Raw genomic sequence first — 14099 nt, forward strand, 5'->3', positions numbered from 1 at the left:
ATCTCATAATAATATTATATAGAGCTCCAGTGAAAATAAGGGAGATCGAGTGCGATAAAGTACACACTCGCCCCCATTTTATCAAAACAGTGTTTGGTTTAAACAGTAACAAATCAGGCATTTCAAGTATCCAAGTATATCACATAACAAGTGGTAGCAGGTAGTGGAACACTCACCTGACAAGCAAAGTAGTAATCAAACGTCAAGTGGCCTGGTTACGACCACCTTCGTTTCCCAATCCTAGGGCAACGAGTGAAATCGTTAACATTCAAGGTTCATTTCCATTCAAATGTAGGCTCATTAAGAGACCAAGTGAGTGGTTAAAGTCATACAATTCATCATGTAAAGTTGGCCCAAAATACAGTAAAAGTTCATGCGAAACAAGTTTAACAAGTACAAGAAAGTTGGGCAAAAGAGAAGTTTCATTTGAGCTTAAGAGTTCTTCACAAGTTGAACAGTCTTAGTAAAACAGTCATAACTCACTGTAGAAAAGTCGGAATTAGGTGCCGTCGGTGGCGTTGGAAACTAGACTCAAAGGGCTTTCCAACAGTACCAAGCTCACATTGTGATTCGTCCCCTATCAAAAACAGTAGCTCAGACAAGTTGGCTATTATTCCAACCCTGGATCAGTCTTGACCTTATTCCAAACTACTCTAGTTCTAGGTGCTAACTTCATTGGTTTTGATCCAAATTTGTTATTCTTGATTTTGATGATCACAAAACACTTTGAAATGTTTATCTAATTCTCTTCAAATATAAGTGTTTTGCTTTTTAGAGAATCAGGTACAAAGGTGTCAAGGAAAGAAAATCAACCGAAAGAAGAAGCAAAAACAGGGTACTCATGTCGGACGTCCGAAAGGAAGCTGTAGGACGTCCGAAAGGATGAAGAACATCAAGAAGGAAACTCCTTCGGACGCTCGTGAGGAAGCATCGGACGTCCGGGAGGATCGGACGCACTCTTCGGACGCATATCGATCGCGTTGGACATCCGAAAAATTTCGCAAAGTTTGATGACTCTCTGGACGACATTCGGACGCAGATGCTTTCGAACGATAAAATCCCATCGGACGTCCGAACGACAACTTGGTGAGTTTCGGACGATGGGATCGGACGATGATTAATCTGTCGGACGTCCGACAGCCCCAACGGCTAGCTGACTCTTCATCTGCCTTCTATCCGTTGGAAGCATTAATGAAGCCCATTTTTTGTCCCCTTCAAATACAAACGATTCTGAAGGAGAAAACAACTTTTGCACACTTTGACTACAAGATCTAAAGAGATATTTTAGCTAGAAAATAGTATCCCAAGCAAGATTTGTTCTCCTAGTTGTGTGAAGTTCTTGTAAGCTCTTCTCTTGTGTTTGAAATTTTCAATAGTGTAGCTTTGTTGAGGGTTATCTGAGTGATAGTAAAACTTCCTAACTTGACTAAGTGAGGCTTGGGGCAAGGAGGAAGTGATCCCTCCATTGTACATTGAGTTGATTATTGTTCATCAAAGAGAAGGTGCTCATCTTTGTGATTGGTCTTCAAGTTTGAGGAAAGCTTGGTAGACAATCGGTTTGATACTCTATCTTATTCTTTTTGTTTAATAAAATTCTCATTGCTTATATATATCCTTATTTCTGATCAACATTGTTCTATTCTTTAAAATTACTTGATTGATCTCTACTAGAAAAGAAGGTAAATTTTTATTAAGTAAAAAGTGTATAAACTCAATTAAGTTTTTAATCAACCAAATTCACCCCCCCCTCTTAGGTTGTCTTTGGGCCTTACAAAATTCACCCAAATCAGTCCTCAAATGTTTATATTCAAGAAGTCAAGTCACCTAGGACCATAGGAGTTCAAGGTGTAACACATAAACATGATTAAGGGAACCATAACAATCCAATAATGAAAGGAACCCGAAAACAGTCCATACTTTTCCATGTTTGTTCAACCTTCATCCTTGCATGATTTTAACTTAACCCACATACCAAGTGTTAAATTGTACTCAAAAGAGGTTTAAAACATGTTAATACCTCATAAACAACTATGAACAAAGTGCAAACATTTCATCAAACACTTGGTAGGCATGCTAACCCAACTCATGCAAACATTTCATCAAACACTTGGTAGACATGCCAACCCAACTCATCTACTACTTGTTCTGATCCAAGAGATCAACCTCAAATTCAACCAAATCAACTTGTAGTTTGCCCAAAAGCTTAAGGCACATGTTAAAACACCATAAAATTATCTTTTAAAGTGTACTTACCTCTCTTGTAAGATGCTTGAACCACCAAGTCAACCCACCAAAATGAAGACTTCAAGCTTGAATCAAGCACCTATGTTGGAGTAAAATTTCTCACCAGTCCTAGATCTTTCTCCTTTGGTGTTTACTCTTACTCAACTAGGGTTGGAAGGCAAGACTATGGAGTTCTCTCTCTCCCTTACCAAGCCTCAAGAATTTCAGCCATAAGGAGGAAGAAAAAGGCCAAGTCTAATTTAAATTTGTCTCTCAACTCTTAGTCAACAAGATACTTGGCTAGGGTTTTGCCACACGGCCTCTTCTTGTCCACAATTTCTCTTCATTCTTTGAGTAGTGATATTTCAACCCTTCCAAATATACCAATACGTATTTAACCCCACCAACCTCTCACATAAAGTCCCTACCATAAATAAAAACCCCTTGGAAAAATGTAAGTGGTAGAAAAATGAAACTAACTCAAGAAAAAAACGTTTTACTTCAAATCAAAGGAAATGAAATGTAATGCATGGAAATTATTATAACACATAGGGAATATAATGTAAGAGCATATTATAAGTGATCTAAGTCTTAGAATAAGGCATGTAAATAAGGAAAAATTGTGTTTTTAAGTGAGGGTCAATACAAGGGAATTGTTGTAACACATGTAAAATACAATGCTAGGGCATATAATCAGTGGTTTAAATCTTAAGGCAAGGCATGTAGTTTAGAGAAATTATATTTTAAAGTGTTGGTTCTCATATTCTCTCCCCCTTAAAGAATTTTGTCCTCGAAATTCTCACTTTGATTACTGAATAGTTCAGGATATTTTGCGTGAAAGTCCTTTTTAACTCTCTCGAGTCCTGTGATCACATGCTTTAGTAAAAGACTAGCAATACAAAGCCATATTATGTAGAAATTGAGGTTCCAAAACTTTATTTAGAACATGCATCAATTTACAAGTTTTATACTTGTATAACCCATCAAAATATAATACTTGCTTGTTCCAATCGAGGAGTAATCCTCATGTACTTACCAATCAATGTTGCAAAAGTCATTTAGAGCAGAAGATTATCACTTATAGTCAAACGTTTGGAGAAAGTAGAGAAGACGTTCAAAATACAGAGTTGTAAATTGTCTGACCTAAAATGATTTGAAGAACTCATTTTCCTTTCATTTAAGCCTCAATTCTATTCATAAACCAACCTTAAAACAGTTTACCAACTCCAATCCTAAAGTTGAGAATGTAAGTAGGAATGACCCTAGAAAAATAGAAATTTTCCAGTTTTACGTGATCCTATTTGAAAATCATATCTCTAAATTTTTAAGTCCAAAATTTATAAATTTTATACCATCAGAAAATAGATTCAAATTGTTACAACTTTCTAGAAGGTACCATTGTAAGATCCTATCCACAAGTCAGTCAAATTCTAACCTAAATTTGTTGTTTCACCCAATAAAAGATAGAACAGGTATGCAATTTCAGTCAATTTTGAAAATAACAGATATTCAAGGGAATTGAGAACAATGTTGAAATTTTCACAGTTGATAGTACTCTGAATCTAGTTTTAAACACAATAAACAAAACTCAATTCTGATTTTCTTCATCAAGATACAACAGGTTTTCTAAAACTACCCAAGATTCCCTGCGGACAAATTTTCAGCGGCACTTCCCTTGTGTTTACTAATTTTTTTTTTCAGCCAATTCAAGGCTTCATTCTTCCCACAAAACAGCTTCAACTCAAGTATATATATACTAAGCCAATAATTCACTAAATCAAGCATATGACCGTTACCTACTCAAGTTAGAAAATGAAACCCTGAGCTGAAATTCCTACTCACAAATTGGAATTTTCTTTAGGCAAGTCAAACTAGCATATAAAGCTAGATATTTCACATAGCAAAGCTACCAAACCATGGCCAATACTTAAGTATCATCGTGGGCAGAAAATTACCATAAAACTGAAATTTCACAACACAACTTCAAACCATGAAATTCTTTTCATGAAACTACCGAAATTGAAACCCTAAACCACTAGTTTGCATATATTGGGGTAGAGGAAAGTTTATTGCCAAAGTTACCTTGTACTTTCAAGAAAGATGGAAGCTTAATGCTTTTCCTCCAAAATCTCTCCACTCATGCCACTACCAAAATCTATCTAGAGAGAAAATCATAATAGTGCAATGGCTAAAACGCCATACTAAATAAAATCAGTGAAGATATCAAAGGTGAGAAATGACACAAACTTTAATCTCGATGAAAAGGAGAGTTAAAACTTGGTTACTATTCTGACTAGCTATTAAACCCATACACTGTACATTGAATAATTTTTTCCTTTCGAATGACAAACGAAAAATTTTCACTTAACTTAAAGACTAAAATAAAGGGATAGGCTCATGGACAAGGATCCAATACTGCCCAACCACCAATATTTAATAGCACATATTAAAACAGCAGGTACCAAGTCCACTGTTCCTAACGGGAATACAGCTTACTACATAAAATTTCACTACGCACAGTCCAATAATGACAACCATTTTAGGCAAGATCTCACTAATGGCTGTGACGCCCCGAAAAGTATAAGTGTGAGAGCCTGTAATTTTGTTTTAAAGTACTCGATTTTATTTTTTTTTATAATTGCATGTTTTTCCACATTTTATTGATATGAGAATTTGGGAAAATAATTTTTATGAGTAAATATAGTTTTTGGATGATTTTTCTAGTATCGGATAGTTTTTGAGAAATTAAGAGCATATATCGGACGTGGGACCCACTAGTGCGAAAAGTTCGGAAAAATTCGGCCAACTAGGTTAAGTTTTGGATACTGGAATTAATTTATCGGGTGTTAAGAGATAGGTAGAGGATGCTAAGTGGATTGGTATGAGAGAGACAAAAGTTAGGCAAGCATTAAATTAAGTGACAAGTGTCACTTGGCTATTGGGTGGACCATTTGACTACTATTCCATGTCTTACCAATTGACTTAAATAACTAAAAATTCACCAAAATTCCTCATTTTTGTCTTCCTCTTGGCCGACTTCTTCAAGGCAAGAAAAGAAAGAAAACTCTTCAATTTTTGGCTTCAATCTTGCTCAAGTTCAACAATCTAACCATTTAATCTTGCAATCTCTCCATAAAACCTCTTCACTTAGTGTTTGTGAGTTGATTTGTGGAGTTATTTGGAAGTGCTGTCCGAACTTTGAAGGGATTTGTTTGCATTGAGTTTGTGATCTAAGACTTGGATTTGAGCAAGGCAATGTTATATGATGGATGATTTCTGAGCCATGGAGGTGAGTGACCTCAAACTATTCCTAAAGTTATTTATGAACCGTTTCCTGCATTATTTACTTTTGAACTGTTTCCAAAGTTACTTTTGAACTGTTTTCCTGCATTATTTACTTTTGAACTGTTTTCTTGCATATCATGCGTGCTTGCATGTGAGTGTTCCTGGTTTGTTATATTTCCTTGACTTATTGGCTTGTTATTATTGATTGATAATGTGTTAAGTGCTTTCAATGATTGTTAAAACGAGTTTTCTAGGCGAGTGTGTACTTTATCGCACTCGACCTAAATAAATGTGAAATTTTCAATGATTAATGATTAAATGCTAGTTGCGCATGAATGTAAGCCTTTTGGCTGAACTGGCCACTGCCCCTTGTCACTGATCGCCTCGAGCCAGAAGCGGACTCGGTCGGGCGATATGGTGACCTGGGTGAACGTTTTGGTATACTCGAATATTACCTTTGTAGGTTGGTGGAGGTTGGTGGAGCCTGGACAATGTCCAGGAAAGGGTGAATGAAATGAACAAATGAACGAACAAACGAGGGTTTATTCACAAAATGAAATTTTCAAATAATTGGAGGAATAAGGGGAAATGACAGGAGAACGAGCGAGCGCGCGAATATTTGGCTCCATGTGGGCCCGTATCCTTTTAATGAATGTTACTATTGCTTTCCATTGTAAATGTTTCTTGAATTATTGATACTCCATATTTAATGTTTTGTAAATGTTGTAATTGTTTCTGGACTTATTATTTGAATTATGACATCATTGATTTATGACATCATTGAAATGAACTATTGTTAAACCGATTTGATTACTGATTTTACTGGTTACTCGCTGAGCTTCTAGCTCACCCCAAAAATATTTTATTCCCCTCCACAGGGCTCAAGGCGAAGAAAGGCTTGTAATACTTATTCCTGTGATCGGATGAATTATCTCATGTGTACTTTGAATTTGGACTTCCTCTTGTATAATAGTTGGATCATGGATCAGAGTGGCGCAGTGGAAGCATGGACGCTTCGCTTTTGATATGTAATTATTTATTGGAGAATTTGATGTAATATTTGAGATTTATCTTTTAATTCATTTGAGTTATATTGAGATTTATCTTATATTTGTTTGAGGACTGTAGTGAGCGACTGAGTCCCGGCGAGAGTTGGGCAGGCGGCCCACCGAACCCTCGGGTTCGCCTTAGGGGGAGGTGGGGCTATCACAGTTGGTATCAGAGCTTAGCCTTCAGATCTCTGTAGTGTATCCTAGGCTTGAAGTTTAGGATGCCGGACCGTGGGTTTGATTTGACTCTTAGTGTTTACTTGGAATGCTTGAGTGATTTTTGCGGGATGTCTTGACTTGATTGGTACAAGAGGGAATGTCGAGGACGACATTCTTTTAAGGAGGGGAGATTGTGACGCCCCGAAAAGTATAAGTGTGAGAGCCTGTAATTTTGTTTTAAAGTACTCGGTTTTATTTTTTTTTATAATTGCATGTTTTTCCACATTTTATTGATGTGAGAATTTGGGAAAATAATTTTTATGAGTAAATATAGTTTTTGGATGATTTTTCTAGTATCGGATAGTTTTTGAGAAATTAAGAGCATATACCGGACGTGGGACCCACTAGTGCGAAAAGTTCGGAAAAATTCGGCCAACTAGGTTAAGTTTTGGATACTGGAATTAATTTATCGGGTGTTAAGAGATAGGTAGAGGATACTAAGCGGATTGGTATGAGAGAGACAAAAGTTAGGCAAGCATTAAATTAAGTGACAAGTGTCACTTGGCTATTGGGTGGACCATTTGACTACTATTCCATGTCTTACCAATTGACTTAAATAACTAACAATTCACCAAAATTCCTCATTTTTGTCTTCCTCTTGGCCGACTTCTTCAAGGCAAGAAAAGAAAGAAAACTCTTCAATTTTTTGGCTTCAATGTTGCTCAAGTTCAACAATCTAACCATTTAATCTTGCAATCTCTCCATAAAACCTCTTCACTTAGTGTTTGTGAATTGATTTGTGGAGTTATTTGGAAAGCTAAGAGGACCTATTGCTCCCTCTCTCTTGTTTCTAAGGTGAGTTGTGAAGAACCACCCTCCTCCCTTAATTGATGCTTAAATCATGGTTAGTGGTAGTATGAGATGCAAGTTTATGGATTATTTCTTGATTTGTGGTTGAAGTGATGAAGTTTTATAATTTTTGGGGATTTTTCTGTTTTAATATGAACATGTTTGTGTGGCTATCTATGATGATTGGAAATGGTATATAATGACTCTAGGAGGTGGGAAAAGTGGTTAATTGCAACCAATTTCTGTTTTGGAAGAAATTTTGAAAGTTAGGGTTATGATGAATACATTCTGCCCGAATTTATAGCTCCCAGTCAGAAGCCGAATTGGCCTTGGATTAAAACATGAAAGTTGTAGGGAATGACATTTTAGAGGTGCCTACAAAATTTCAGGTCAATCGGAGTAGCGTAGAATGAGAAAATTCGAAATTACCTTGCTGTCCTGGTTTTACCCGAATGTAAGAATTGCGCCTGTAATTGGTTGTTTTGGCTGGAATTGCTTCCGAATTGGTTGTTGAGGTCTTCTGATGAAATGTATCCCTGTTTATTAGCTTTCAGATGGTTTTGGAATTTCTGGATTTGGACTTAGGTAGCCTGATTTATGATGTTTCCGCTAGAATGCATTCTGTGAATCTATTTTTGCGGTTCTGGTGTAGTATCTTGTATTTTTTACCTGGTTACACTCGAAAATGGGTTGAGTGACCTTCTGCAATATTGTAGCCCTATCTCTTAGCTTCGAAACGGTGCATCTTGCACCTTCATCCGACAATCGTAGCGCCTTTGGTGCCATTACCGCAAAATGACGTCAAAAACTGTTTTTTTCAGGGTTAAAGCTAAATCATTTCCGGATTTTTCCTGGTTTACTCTAGTGCTTATACATTCTTATGGAGCCCTATTTTGGTGGTATTTGGAATTGGTTTATGACTTGTAATCGAGTCTTATTGTGCTTGATGGGATATTTTAGAGCTTGAATTGTACTTGTACTATTGGGAGCTATTGAACGGCCGTTGTGAAGAATTTATATTTCGTGTGACTTTGGGACTGGCTGAGGAAATAATGAAGCCATGATGGCTGAAAAAGTTAGCAAATTCAGGGGAAGTGCTGTCCGAACTTTGAAGGGATTTGTTTGCATTGAGTTTGTGATCTAAGACTTGGATTTGAGCAAGGCAATGTTATATGATGGATGATTTCTGAGCCATGGAGGTGAGTGACCTCAAACTATTCCTAAAGTTATTTATGAACCGTTTCCTGCATTATTTACTTTTGAACTGTTTCCAAAGTTACTTTTGAACTGTTTTCCTGCATTATTTACTTTTGAACTGTTTTCTTGCATATCATGCGTGCTTGCATGTGAGTGTTCCTGGTTTGTTATATTTCCTTGACTTATTGGCTTGTTATTATTGATTGATAATGTGTTAAGTGCTTTCAATGATTGTTAAAACGAGTTTTCTAGGCGAGTGTGTACTTTATCGCACTCGACCTAAATAAAAGTGAAATTTTCAATGATTAATGATTAAATGCTAGTTGCGCATGAATGTAAGCCTTTTGGTTGAACTGGCCACTGCCCCTTGTCACCGATCGACTCGAGCCAGAAGCGGACTCGGTCGGGGGATATGGTGACCTGGGTGAACGTTTTGGTATACTCGAGTATTACCTTTGTAGGTTGGTGGTGGTTGGTGAAGCCTGGACAATGTCCAGGAAAGGGTGAATGAAATGAACAAATGAACGAACAAACGAGGGTTTATTCACAAAATGAAATTTTCAAATAATTGGAGGAATAAGGGGAAATGACAGGAGAACGAGCGAGCGCGCGAATATTTGGCTCCATGTGGGCCCGTATCCTTTTAATGAATGTTACTATTGCTTTCCATTGTAAATGTTTCTTGAATTATTGATACTCCATATTTAATGTTTTGTAAATGTTGTAATTGTTTCTGGACTTATCATTTGAATTATGACATCATTGAAATGAACTATTGTTAAACCGATTTGATTACTGATTTTACTGGTTACTCGCTGAGCTTCTAGCTCACCCCAAAAATATTTTATTCCCCTCCACAGGGCTCAAGGCGAAGAAAGGCTTGTAATACTTATTCCTGTGATCGGATGAATTATCTCATGTGTACTTTGAATTTGGACTTCCTCTTGTATAATAGTTGGATCATGGATCAGAGTGGCGCAGTGGAAGCATGGACGCTTCGCTTTTGATATGTAATTATTTATTGGAGAATTTGATGTAATATTTGAGATTTATCTTGTAATTCATTTGAGTTATATTGAGATTTATCTTATATTTGTTTGAGGACTGTAGTGAGCGACTGAGTCCCGGCGAGAGCTGGGCAGGCGGCCCGCCGAACCCTCGGGTTCGCCTTAGGGGGAGGTGGGGCTATCACAGTTGGTATCAGAGCTTAGCCTTCAGATCTCTGTAGTGTATCCTAGGCTTGAAGTTTAGGATGCCGGACTGTGGGTTTGATTTGACTCTTAGTGTTTACTTGGAATGCTTGAGTGATTTTTGCGGGATGTCTTGACTTGATTGGTACAAGAGGGAATGTCGAGGACGACATTCTTTTAAGGAGGGGAGATTGTGACGCCCCGAAAAGTATAAGTGTGAGAGCCTGTAATTTTGTTTTAAAGTACTCGGTTTTATTTTTTTTTATAATTGCATGTTTTTCCACATTTTATTGATGTGAGAATTTGGGAAAATAATTTTTATGAGTAAATATAGTTTTTGGATGATTTTTCTAGTATCGGATAGTTTTTGAGAAATTAAGAGCATATACCGGACGTGGGACCCACTAGTGCGAAAAGTTCGGAAAAATTCGGCCAACTAGGTTAAGTTTTGGATACTGGAATTAATTTATCGGGTGTTAAGAGATAGGTAGAGGATGCTAAGTGGATTGGTATGAGAGAGACAAAAGTTAGGCAAGCATTAAATTAAGTGACAAGTGTCACTTGGCTATTGGGTGGACCATTTGACTACTATTCCATGTCTTACCAATTGACTTAAATAACTAAAAATTCACCAAAATTCCTCATTTTTGTCTTCCTCTTGGTCGACTTCTTCAAGGCAAGAAAAGAAAGAAAACTCTTCAATTTTTTGGCTTCAATGTTGCTCAAGTTCAACAATCTAACCATTTAATCTTGCAATCTCTCCATAAAACCTCTTCACTTAATGTTTGTGAGTTGATTTGTGGAGTTATTTGAAAAGCTAAGAGGACCTATTGCTCCCTCTCTCTTGTTTCTAAGGTGAGTTGTGAAGAATCACCCTCCTCCCTTAATTGATGCTTAAATCATGGTTAGTGGTAGTATGAGATGCAAGTTTATGGATTATTTCTTGATTTGTGGTTGAAGTGATGAAGTTTTATAATTTTTGGGGATTTTTCTGTTTTAATATGAACATGTTTGTGTGGCTATCTATGATGATTGGAAATGGTATATAATGACTCTAGGAGGTGGGAAAAGTGGTTAATTGCAACCAATTTCTGTTTTGGAAGAAATTTTGGAAAGTTAGGGTTATGATGAATACATTCTGCCCGAATTTATAGCTCCCAGTCAGAAGCCGAATTGGCCTTGGATTAAAACATGAAAGTTGTAGGGAATGACATTTTAGAGGTGCCTACAAAATTTCAGGTCAATCGGAGTAGCGTAAAATGAGAAAATTCGAAATTACCCTTGCTGTCCTGGTTTTACCCGAATGTAAGAATTGCGCCTGTAATTGGTTGTTTTGGCTGGAATTGCTTCCGAATTGGTTGTTGAGGTCTTCTGATGAAATGTATCCCTGTTTATTAGCTTTCAGATGGTTTTGGAATTTCTGGATTTGGACTTAGGTAGCCTGATTTATGATGTTTCCGCTAGAATGCATTCTGTGAATCTATTTTTGCGGTTCTGGTGTAGTATCTTGCAATTTTTACCTGGTTACACTCGAAAATGGGTTGAGTGACCTTCTGCAATATTGTAGCCCTATCTCTTAGCTTCGAAACGGTGTATCTTGCACCTTCATCCGACAATCGTAGCGCCTTTGGTGCCATTACCGTAAAATGACGTCAAAAACTGTTTTTTTCAGGGTTAAAGCTAAATCATTTCCGGATTTTTCCTGGTTTACTCTAGTGCTTATACATTCTTATGGAGCCCTATTTTGGTGGTATTTGGAATTGGTTTATGACTTGTAATCGAGTCTTATTGTGCTTGATGGGATATTTTAGAGCTTGAATTGTACTTGTACTATTGGGAGCCTATTGAACGGCCGTTGTGAAGAATTTATATTTCGTGTGACTTTGGGACTGGCTGAGGAAATAATGAAGCCATGATGGCTGGAAAAGTTAGCAAATTCAGGGGAAGTGCTGTCCGAACTTTGAAGGGATTTGTTTGCATTGAGTTTGTGATCTAAGACTTGGATTTGAGCAAGGCAATGTTATATGATGGATGATTTCTGAGCCATGGAGGTGAGTGACCTCAAACTATTCCTAAAGTTATTTATGAACCGTTTCCTGCATTATTTACTTTTGAACTGTTTCCAAAGTTACTTTTGAACTGTTTTCCTGCATTATTTACTTTTGAACTGTTTTCTTGCATATCATGCGTGCTTGCATGTAAGTGTTCCTAGTTTGTTATATTTCCTTGACTTATTGGCTTGTTATTATTGATTGATAATGTGTTAAGTGCTTTCAATGATTGTTAAAACGAGTTTTCTAGGCGAGTATGTACTTTATCGCACTCGACCTAAATAAATGTGAAATTTTCAATGATTAATGATTAAATGCTAGTTGCGCATGAATGTAAGCCTTTTGGCTGAACTGGCCACTGCCCCTTGTCACCGATCGACTCGAGCCAGAATCGGACTCGGTCGGGCGATATGGTGACCTGGGTGAACGTTTTGGTATACTCGAGTATTACCTTTGTAGGTTGGTGGAGGTTGGTGGAGCCTGGACAATGTCCAGGAAAGGGTGAATGAAATGAACAAATGATCGAACAAACGAGGGTTTATTCACAAAATGAAATTTTCAAATAATTGGAGGAATAAAGGGAAATGACAGGAGAACGAGCGAGCGCGCGAATATTTGGCTCCATGTGGGCCCGTATCCTTTTAATGAATGTTACTATTGCTTTCCATTGTAAATGTTTCTTGAATTATTGATACTCCATATTTAATATTTTGTAAATGTTGTAATTGTTTCTGGACTTATCATTTGAATTATGACATCATTGATTTATGACATCATTGAAATGAACTATTGTTAAACCGATTTGATTACTGATTTTACTGGTTACTCGCTGAGCTTCTAGCTCACCCCAAAAATATTTTATTCCCCTCCACAGGGCTCAAGGCGAAGAAAGGCTTGTAGTACTTATTCCTGTGATCGGATGAATTATCTCATGTGTACTTTGAATTTGGACTTCCTCTTGTATAATAGTTGGATCATGGATCAGAGTGGCGCAGTGGAAGCATGGACGCTTCGCTTTTGATATGTAATTATTTATTGGAGAATTTGATGTAATATTTGAGATTTATCTTGTAATTCATTTGAGTTATATTGAGATTTATCTTATATTTGTTTGAGGACTGTAGTGAGCGACTGAATCCCGGCGAGAGTTGGGCAGGCGGCCCGCCGAACCCTCGGGTTCGCCTTAAGGGGAGGTGGGGCTATCACAATGGCTAACTTGACAAGGGATGTCTTGAGATGCTATTCGACTAGGCAAATGCACTAATTCAAACTTACTGCGTACCCCTTCTGGAATCCCTTCATATTTCTTTTCCAATTCTATGTTCTGATGCAGTAGTTCAATTTTCTCCAAGTATTCTTGCTCCCTTGGTCCTTCCCAGTGCTCCTTTAATCCCTTTTGAAACTCTACTTCCTTTCGAATAATCTCTATTTTCTTATACAGATCAGTCACATTTATCGTCTCGTCGATTCACTTAACTCGATGATAGTTTGCCAGGCAAATCAAAGGAGCAGAATATGTAACTAATTGCAATTGAAAACTCTAGTCATATAACTTTTAAGTTCATTCTCTTCCAGTCCAATTACGAGGAATTAAACTTAGCTGTTCTCAAATGAGATAGACGCGAAAGTAGAGCACATGTGGGGCAATACTTCAAGATACTATGTCACTTATTCCTATTATGGGATCTTAACACAAGAAGTACCATTGCCATTTGTGTAGATAGTGAAACCCTAAAGCATACTTTATTTATCAAAAGTTCCACACCCTATCTCAAGTTTTTGCATACAGGTATAGAACCCAATTCTTTTCTCCAATCCCCATACATAATTTCAAAACTCTCGATCTCAACACTGTAATAATCAAGCCAAGTCCAGACTTTGACATTAGTGGATAGGTGTCAAGGAAATATAGGAAAGAATATCACAAGAGGGGTTGAAATATCCATATAGTTGCAATCAAACCGCCTCACATTCGAAATAAACACTTATCAAGTCTTCACAGTCATAGCAGAAGGAAATAGGTCTTCAGTGCAAATTTCTCGACGTACACTACAATCTAGCCACCGTTTATAGAAACCTTAACAGACTATTTCTAG

The 14099-nt window shown here is 37.2% G+C and overlaps 1 long non-coding RNA gene across 1 annotated transcript; it reads left to right on the top strand.

Moving 5' to 3' along the window:
- Positions 1 to 8628: 8628 nt before the first annotated feature.
- On the top strand, positions 8629 to 9861 carry LOC140021365 (uncharacterized). Its single transcript, XR_011825149.1, has 2 exons — positions 8629 to 8764; positions 9623 to 9861. It is a non-coding gene; the product is annotated as an uncharacterized lncRNA (long non-coding RNA).
- Positions 9862 to 14099: the final 4238 nt, after the last annotated feature.

The sequence above is a fragment of the Coffea arabica genome, chromosome 1e (genome assembly GCF_036785885.1).
Source record: "Coffea arabica cultivar ET-39 chromosome 1e, Coffea Arabica ET-39 HiFi, whole genome shotgun sequence".
In the NCBI taxonomy this organism is placed as follows: domain Eukaryota; kingdom Viridiplantae; phylum Streptophyta; class Magnoliopsida; order Gentianales; family Rubiaceae; genus Coffea; species Coffea arabica.